The sequence below is a fragment of the Sturnira hondurensis genome, unplaced genomic scaffold (assembly GCF_014824575.4).
Source record: "Sturnira hondurensis isolate 20B ecotype Veracruz unplaced genomic scaffold, ASM1482457v3 Scaffold0004474, whole genome shotgun sequence".
Classification (NCBI taxonomy): Eukaryota; Metazoa; Chordata; class Mammalia; order Chiroptera; family Phyllostomidae; genus Sturnira; species Sturnira hondurensis.
In genome coordinates this window covers 5,140,200-5,148,836 of record NW_028077105.1, presented here as the reverse complement: position 1 = coordinate 5,148,836, position 8,637 = coordinate 5,140,200, and the positions used below count along the sequence as shown (strand labels likewise).

The window sequence follows — 8,637 nt, the reverse complement described above, 5'->3', positions numbered from 1 at the left end:
TTTGTGTAGAATTGTAAACAGATTCTATTAGTGTTAAAAGTGAGGCAGGATGGTAAAAAGCTAGGCATATTTCTTGGCAAATGGAATGGGGAAACTGAGACAGACAGCTGAGCCAAACAAACTGGCAGAACAATTTGCAGCCAGATATAGAAGGTCACCTGGGTGGAAAGCCCCGGGTGCCTAGCAACAGGCCAAACTGGTGAATGACCTCACCCTCAGGGTGACCTCTCCTCAGGGTGGGCTTTCCTCCTTGAGCACATCATTGGTCATGCAGTTTGGATACCCTAACCTTCTTGCCCTAGACATAGCATCTAGGCTTCAGCTGTATTTCAGTGGCATGCCCTGAAAAGCAGCAAAACTAGACAAGTGACACTATAGCTGACACCAGGACAGCTGTACTGATTAATGGCCCCCTGCCCGGGCACTGGCCAGTCCGTGGAGACCACAACTCTAAAAGGGCACACCTGGTAAGCTGATGAATATTCTATGAAGAACTCCCTCTGGGACCTCCTTTAAAATAGCCACCTTGGAAGTCCTTAGCACCGAGTACCCAGTGCCCTCTCCTCCCTGGAGCAAGCCTTCTCGTTTCCCTTCCTCCTCTCCTTCCCTCTCAGACACATGCCTCCTAAACTCTAAGGGACCCCAGGAGACTGGCAATGAGCTGTAGCTTGACTTGGGCTAAAGTAGATAAAGGCTCCCTTTACTTACTCTGACTTCTCAGTGAGACGAGGCAGCCACGACCTGGCTCTCTCCTGCTGCTTTTCTGCCCTAACCCTCCCTTGTTTCACTGTCCCCAGCTTTAATACATATACTCTCAAAATCACCTGGCCTTGTGTTGTGAAATCTTTCCTGTATGAAGTCAAGAACCCACACACTACTGGCCAGTCCAGTTCCTGTTCGGTAACAAAAAAGACATCAAGAACGATATGAGCCCCCCTTACAATATTCACTCAAATCACCTCTACTTCCAAGGCTATCTCTACCATTGGTAACTAGCATCAGTCAGTAAAGTTCTTCCGTAGACTACGTTCAAACAGCCTCAAGAAAGTTTTTTAAGGAAGAGCTCTTGGCACATTGTAAATCCAGGCACAATGGTGGTGCTAAGGAAAGACTGATAAGCAGAAATGAACACGCTCCTTTCTGTAACTTCCACAGTTTAGTGCATCTCTTACAATAGCTAACATCGAATGATCACGCTCAGTGTCAGACACTACGTTTTAGTGCCTTTAATGCAATTTCTCACTTAAATCTTATAATGACCTTATAAAAAATCCTAAAATCTGAGATTTTAAAAGATATTTTTAAGATTCTTATTTATTTATCTTTAGAGGGGAAGGGAAGGAGAGAGGGGGGCAGAAATATCAATGTATGGTTGTCCCTCGTGTGTTCCCTGCTGGGAACTGGCCTGCAACCCAGGCATGTGCCCTGACTGGGAATCGAACTGTGATCCTTTGGTTTGCAGGCCTGCGCTCAATCCACTGAGCTACACCAGTCAGGGCAAATATGAAATATAAAGAGTTCAGTTTTGTGACACAATGTAACTGGTAATGGCAAAGCCAGAATGCACATCTAGGTTTTTCTGTCACCAAAAGCTCTGCTTTTAATCAGTGAAATAATTTGTCTCCCTCCCTGTTGCAAATGGCAATCCTTTGAGTATCTGTGGGCAGCTATAATTACTTGAACTTATACTTACCTGTGTCTGTCCAGTTCACCTCCCTGAGATTTCCACCAGCAAAGACTGTCCTCCTCTACAGAACCTATCAGACCACTGGACAGAAAGGGACCCAATGTCTCTCCCTCTTGTAAAACAAGACCTGCACTTGCCTTCTTGTCCCTCTTTCCCCAACTCCCCCACCTAAAAGCAAGACGACAACTCAGTTTAAATCTCATTTTTTATTTACTTCTCTTTCCTCTACATTCAAGCTCCTTTCATTGAAAAGCCCCACTTGTACCTTCTTGATACCATAGAAAGAGAACTGGAGGAGTTCCCAGGAAACCTGACTTCACTTCTGGTTTAGCTTTTGTAACTCAGTGTTTAGCTTTGGGCAAGTTACTTAACATCTTCAAGTATCCGGAGGGTCCACAACCATTTTTTTAATCCGAAACCCACAGGGCATTTGGAAAGATCAGATAAGATTAGATAATGGGAGAATAATTTGAAAATTCCTGTGTGTTATATAATTAAGTCCTTATAAGAACAGTGCAACTGAACTATTAGTACACAATTTTTGTGTAAGAGCCAAAACTGTAGTCACTGGGAAAGAGTTGGTTGCCTTGCCTGTCTGAGGACGGAGGGTCATGGGAAGGGCCCCAGCCTACCCTGAGTCCATTTTTTTTCTAAGTCCTTTTAATGTTCTGTTTATAGTTAATGTAAATTAACTATAACCTTCATAGAATAACAGAGCTTCAGGATAAGAAAGACCCTTCAGGTTGATTTACTTCAACTTATTTTACAAATGAGTTTGCTGGGGGTCCCTGCCCTAATTTCTAGTTCTGTTCCCCTCTCCACCTCCCATTTCTTTCCTCCTGCCCCGATCCAGCCCTCATCTCCATTCCTAGTTCCTCGATTTCTGCCCTTTCCCTGCCCCGCTCTGGGGGCCACTTCATTCCTGGGGTAGCCTGTTTTCATCGTTAGTCCTTAGCCTATTCTCTTTATTATGGACAATGTTAAAGGTGTAAAACAACTTCTCATCAGAGTTTGAAAATATGTTTATGTATGATTAAATAAAATGCTCCTATTATTAAAGGCAAAAATCCGAAATTCTTTTTTCATTTATTTTCCCTATGGTAGATATATAACCTCCTGAAATACTGTCTTATGTATTACATAGCATGCATTATGAGACACTCTTTTGGGGCAAAAAGAAAGCTGTTGAAGGTTGAATGTATTCCAACATGTTTAAAATAACAAAATACATTAGGACATTTTACCATTATCTGCAACTAAAATTCACTACATTGAAGAAAATCTGCTGTCATATTGTAAACTAATGAAAGGAGAAAGGGTTATTAAAATATGGGGAAAATAACTTTACTAAAATTATTAAGTTGCATTTAATCTATTTTTTTTTTGTATTTTTTAAGTGAGAAATTTTCTTGGTACCACTTTAACCATAACAAAACATCCTTTAATACTCTGGAAATCAAAGATCTTGGGCATGAAACGAATGACTTGGATAAAATGGGCAGAAGGGTAACACATTTAAAAATATTTTCACAAAGTATTTAAAGAGCCCTGGGGAATCAGAAAATGCAGCCATTGTGAAACCTGGTTAGTTTGGCCTTGAGTAAAACAGCAGAAATAACAGTAATTTTGGTCCTAACAAAGAGGAAGAGCGAACTGTGAGTTCAACCCAAGCAGAAATAGATTTTGCTCTGCCTGTAAAGCTTCAGAAAGCTAACTCTTCATTTACTCAATCCGTGGGAAAAGAAGGGGGCTTCTCTGCCCTGTGCTGACCTGAGTACAGTCACACATTCACACACTTGGCAGTGGGACAGTCATGGCACTGGCTTTGACGAACTCTCCTGTCAGACATACTTCAATGCTCATGAGCATGACGGTATCTTTAAACAGGGGTTCTGAAATGACAATTTACTACTCACTGGGATAAATACCTGTCCACAAACTTGGAATCCTCTAAACTATTGTAACAGTTAAAGTCACACAAAACATTATAGATCTTTCCTTAAGATAATATTTTACCTAAATGACCAGATGGTATCTAAGGTTCTCTCTAGTTTGAGGATATCATGTCCAACCATATGTCTGTTTTCAGGAAGCTTCTTGGTCTGGGGCCCGAGACAACAGAGACAGTGAATGACAAGTTTCGTGGTTCAGGGAGAATAAAAACAAGCTATAGAGTCAACAAAGTACAAAATAGTAACAGTAACGGCAAAATGAAACATATTATTCTTTCAACCCATATTTTTTAGTACCTATAAGAGAGCAGGGGAATATGTTCAGGTTTGTATAAATGACATAATTTTTTTCTCCAAGTAAGAAGAGTTAACAGAAATTGACCAGTAACTATATGCTACATGTAGAGCTAAGTGCCTTTACCCTATTATCTTCTTTAACCCTCACAAACCTCTATGATCTATTATTGCTATTTCTTTTTTGCAGATGAAAGAAATGGAGGCACAGAAGGGTGAAATCTTTTGTCCAAAGTCACAGCTAATAAGCACTGAAGCTGGAGGCACGCTCAGGTGGCCCTGTTCGAGGGTTCATGGCACTAACCATAGCAGACGGCAGACTGTTGAGCAGGCGCTGTTGCTACACCCAGCGCATGGCCAAATGGTCATGGCCAAATGGTCACGGCCAGCTCTTAGGTGAGCTCAGTTGACTGAAAGAGATGTGGTTCAGGATACTGAGGGTGACTGTGGCTACCTGATCTAAGATAGGGGGAATGAGTCCCAAGTTTCATTCTGAACAGTGAGTAGGGGAAGTAGGGAAGTCAAAAGCAGCATGAGGGTAGACTTCTTATGATTGTGCCCCATCCTTTCCTAAAGCTACATCCATGTCTGCTTCCATGGGCAGCATTATGTGATCCTAGGAATGGTTCAGTGAGGGTAGGATGACTTTTATTACTAAGAGAGCCATCTTGTTAGTAGGTAGAACCCCAGTAAATGGGGTCAGTCCACTTAAAAGATTTTCATGGACCCTCTTGTGGCCCCTGTCATGAAAGTTCCCAGAAGTCAGCACTTCCAAGTTTGTTCAATGAGACAATATATCCAACAGACAGCAACAACACACATGTGATCTTCTGTTAAAGGAATGTAGGACATACAGAAATGAAGAAGATAATGATGCTGGTAGCTCACCTCAAGGAAGAAAGAATGGTTGGTGTTCTTTTCGAGGTAATTTGGCATGAGGAACTCTCGTTATCAACATGGTGGGTAAGAGCTTCAGTCTTCACACCTCCAGAAGGATGATGAAAACATGGAGATGAGGAATGTCCAGAAGTGCCAAGTAAGACATACTCCCTATACCATGGGACATGACAGGAGGAGAATAAAATGGTATAATGAAGGCTGAATCTGTGTTATTCTGTGATGTACTGGAAAACACCTTGAGAGAGAAATGCAGGGGAACATACAAGGTGGAACCCAGCTGAGTTGGTTCAAGATCACAGTTCCCTATGGAAGAAAGTGTGACAAGACGTGGCTAACAGACTCAATCCAGAGCCATTGTAGTGCCCTCTTCACTGCAGTGGACTTCCACTGGGTGCAACACCGGGCCTGGTTCTTTGTCTAGGATGCTAGCCTTGCCTCTGCATTGCTGGGTGTCAGCTCTCAGATTTGTGATGAGAGCAAAAAGATAGCTATCCTTGTCAATACTTCTGCTGTACCTTGCTCTGTGTGGGATAAATTGGAGCAAGGAAAAATGGGACAGCCAAAGCTGACCCTGAAGAAACGATAGGATGTCTCCCAGAAAGCTCTTGATCTCCAGTTACCCTGTGATGACCCAGACTTGGTGGGCCATGATATTCATATAATCCTGACTAGAAGAAACCACATGACCGCCACCCTGCAGATCATCAGAATGAATTTCCCTGAGCTGTTGTCCTTGAACTTGCACAACAACCGTCTGTTCCAGCTAGATGGCCTGTTTAATATTATGCAGATGGTCCTGACAATCAAGATCCTGAACCTCTAAAAATGAGCTTAACTCCACCTGGGGGTTGGGAAAAACCCAAGGCTCGAAGCTCAAAGAGCAGTGGCTGGGAGAGAATCAACCCCTGTGCTGTACCTTCCCAGACCAATCCACTGTGCAAGTGCCACCAGGAAATATATCCCCAAGTCATTACCCTTGGAAGGCCAGAATTTACCCCCACAAATTACCAAGGACATTGACAGACTGTTGGGAACCACCCTGCCTGGTTTCAGGAGCTGTAACCCTCCCATGGCTAAGGCTGAGTGAGTGACCTTCCAACCATAAACCACTAAGGAGACAAAGCTTATCTCCCTGGCAGGGGCGTTGCCTCTGCTCCTTTTACTTCACCCTGCCTGGCCCCCAATGCTTGATTGGCTAGCCAATGACGGGTAAGATTCTTCAAGGGAGGGATGACCTAAGACAGGTATGATCACGGGGGTCCCAAGGGAAGGACTTGGGGGCTACAGAAAAGGGGTGATGGACCCTTGCCCCTTGGCTCTGACATAGCCTGAGTCCTTGTTCTGTCTGGAGAAGTCTCCTAATCTTCTGGCTGCCTTACTTCCCCTGCCTGATTTAAGCCTGAAACAATGCCTTAAGTCTGAAACAATGCAGGCGGTGGGTGCTGCCCTATGCTGGAAAGGGCAGGTTCCCTAGGGCAACCAGGTGTAAGAAAGAATATGTAAAATCCAGTAGAATCTGCTTTGTTTAGAATGCTCTCAATTAAATGATAAGGGTCCAAGGAGGAAGTGAGTTTGTTCCCCAAAGTTTTATGGCCATTTAACTATCCGACCCTGACTCAAAATAGGCTCTCAGAGTTCTTTGTATATTATCTATTGTTTGATCCTTACTTCCTGATAATGATTAAGGAGCTTTACCTATACACCCTATGTTTCTATGTAAATTGAATTCAATAGAAGCTTCTCAAGCAAGGCAAGGGGCTTGGAGCTCTCTTCTTGAGAGGGTGGCCAGGGCACTCCAAGGGTTGCTCTCCTCTCTAGAGAAAAGCTGCGCTGTCTCTTTTTCTCCACAGGACTAGGTAGTCCATGTGAATTTCTTTCGTCTCATCCATAACTCCTGGGACCCTGTGGGCTGGTGTCCACGTCAACAGACAGTACTTGATAAAGCCCTATAAAAATGCCAAGGATCCGATGTTGTGAAGAGTCAAGCCCTGCAATTCCTGCAGTAATATTACCTAATCTGTGACTTTGGAGACAGACAGTCTCCTTGGTGTGTATCACAACCAGGCCTGCTTCTCCCTGGCCATTCCCTTCAACCCAAGATCTGGACCCAAGCAGCTTGTTCGAGTACTTAAAAAATAACAGTAATATGAAAAGCCTCAAGGCCCCCAAACTGCAGTTTCAGCTGCTGAAACATACAAAACACGACCTGGTGTGCTCACTCTGTGTGTTGTCCAAAACTCAGCATGACCTTAGTTCCTTTGTCTTGGACATGGGGTTCCAGTAGAAAAGCATGGTCTTCTCCAGCGTCAACCGGGTGTTCAAGGAGGTGGAAGGAAGGACTCAGGCTTCTGTGTGCGCTTTCACCCAGACCTTCATCGCTCCCCCCGCCAGCAATTCCAGTGTGTTCATTGTGAATGACGAGCTATTTGTGAGGGATGCCACCCTCGAGAAGACTAGATTGCACTGTCCAACCGAGTACCCACACCCTCCTGCAGCTCTAAGCCCACACTCTCTCAGGAGCAGAGAGAAATGCTGCAGGTTTTCTTCAACCTGTCTCAGAGGAGCCGCTCATCGGAGGTCTCAGAAACAAACAGCAAGATCCCAGATGAGACCTTCCTGTAGTGACCTAAAGTCCAGTAAACAAAGCCAGGGAAAGAAGCCCATAGGTGTTCTCATTTTCATCCTCATCGTATTTGTTATATTTCTTCTGCAACCCGAGGCTGCATGCATGAGTAAGTTTGGAGGCTGACTGCCCGGGAGGCCAAAATTTGCCCTGAAGCCTAGTTGTTCTACATTTCCCCACTCTGGATCCTTTTTAATTTTCATATTAAAGAGTTTTCATGGGTCCATAAATTTTTACTAAGTGGTTTATCTCTAATAGCAAGAAGCAAAGTCTTCACTGGCCATCAGGTATCCTGTGGAAAGTTTCCGTGTGAACAGATTGTGTCTACCTTTTTCATTAGATGATGCTGTGTTTTGAGGGATGAAGCAACAGTTTTCTACATGTAAATGTGAGAGTGTGTTTGCTTTAAAAAAATCTGGAAATTACCTTTCTTCACTTAAAAGATCTATATAATGAATCTATATTATATAAATCTATATAATTAATCTATAATTAATCCAATGACCTAACTTTATATATTCTCTGAAATACTGTGGCCCATGTTTTCAAATTGAATCATTTTATTTCTACATTTCATATACAAACTATTACTGCTCCTGAATAAATATGAATATACCACTTTATGATTTCTATATTTCCAGAAATTTGGGCTAAATTTTAAAATATGATGAATCATTAAGAGCTATAAAGAAATAATGCATAATGTTGAAAATGTAAAGGAAAACTATGTTTTCCCTCTGGGAAAAATTTTGTATAAGATTCTTACAGATATGAAAAATGTATGATTCTTTTCTTTAATTTTTTTCCTGAAAGAAATCTAGACATTTTGAACATCCCAATGGTACAATTTTGCGCTCTTGTTAAAAGGAGGCCTCCAGTAAAAGCCCAGGGAAGACATATAGAACTTACACATATTTTCACTCAGCAAAATGAGTGCCTAGTTAAAATCATGGACCTTGCAAAAGAAACCTTACTGTTTAATCACTTTATTATTTTACTTACTCCAGGCAAACAACATTATCTGTGTCACCAATAATAGTATTGGGAAAAACATACATTCAGAAAGTATGGGGAAACTCACCCTACCTTGAAATTCTAATTTAAGAGGATGTGAACAGACCACTCTAGGGCCAGCAATTGAAAAACAAAGGTGTGCAAAAACAAACAAGTCTCAAAGCCTG

At 42.5% G+C, this 8,637-nt stretch overlaps 1 pseudogene; it reads left to right on the top strand.

The window, feature by feature from the left end:
* Positions 1-4,226: 4,226 nt before the first annotated feature.
* Positions 4,227-7,455, top strand: LOC118986768 (nuclear RNA export factor 2-like; annotated as a pseudogene).
* The last annotated feature ends 1,182 nt before the right edge of the window (positions 7,456-8,637 follow it).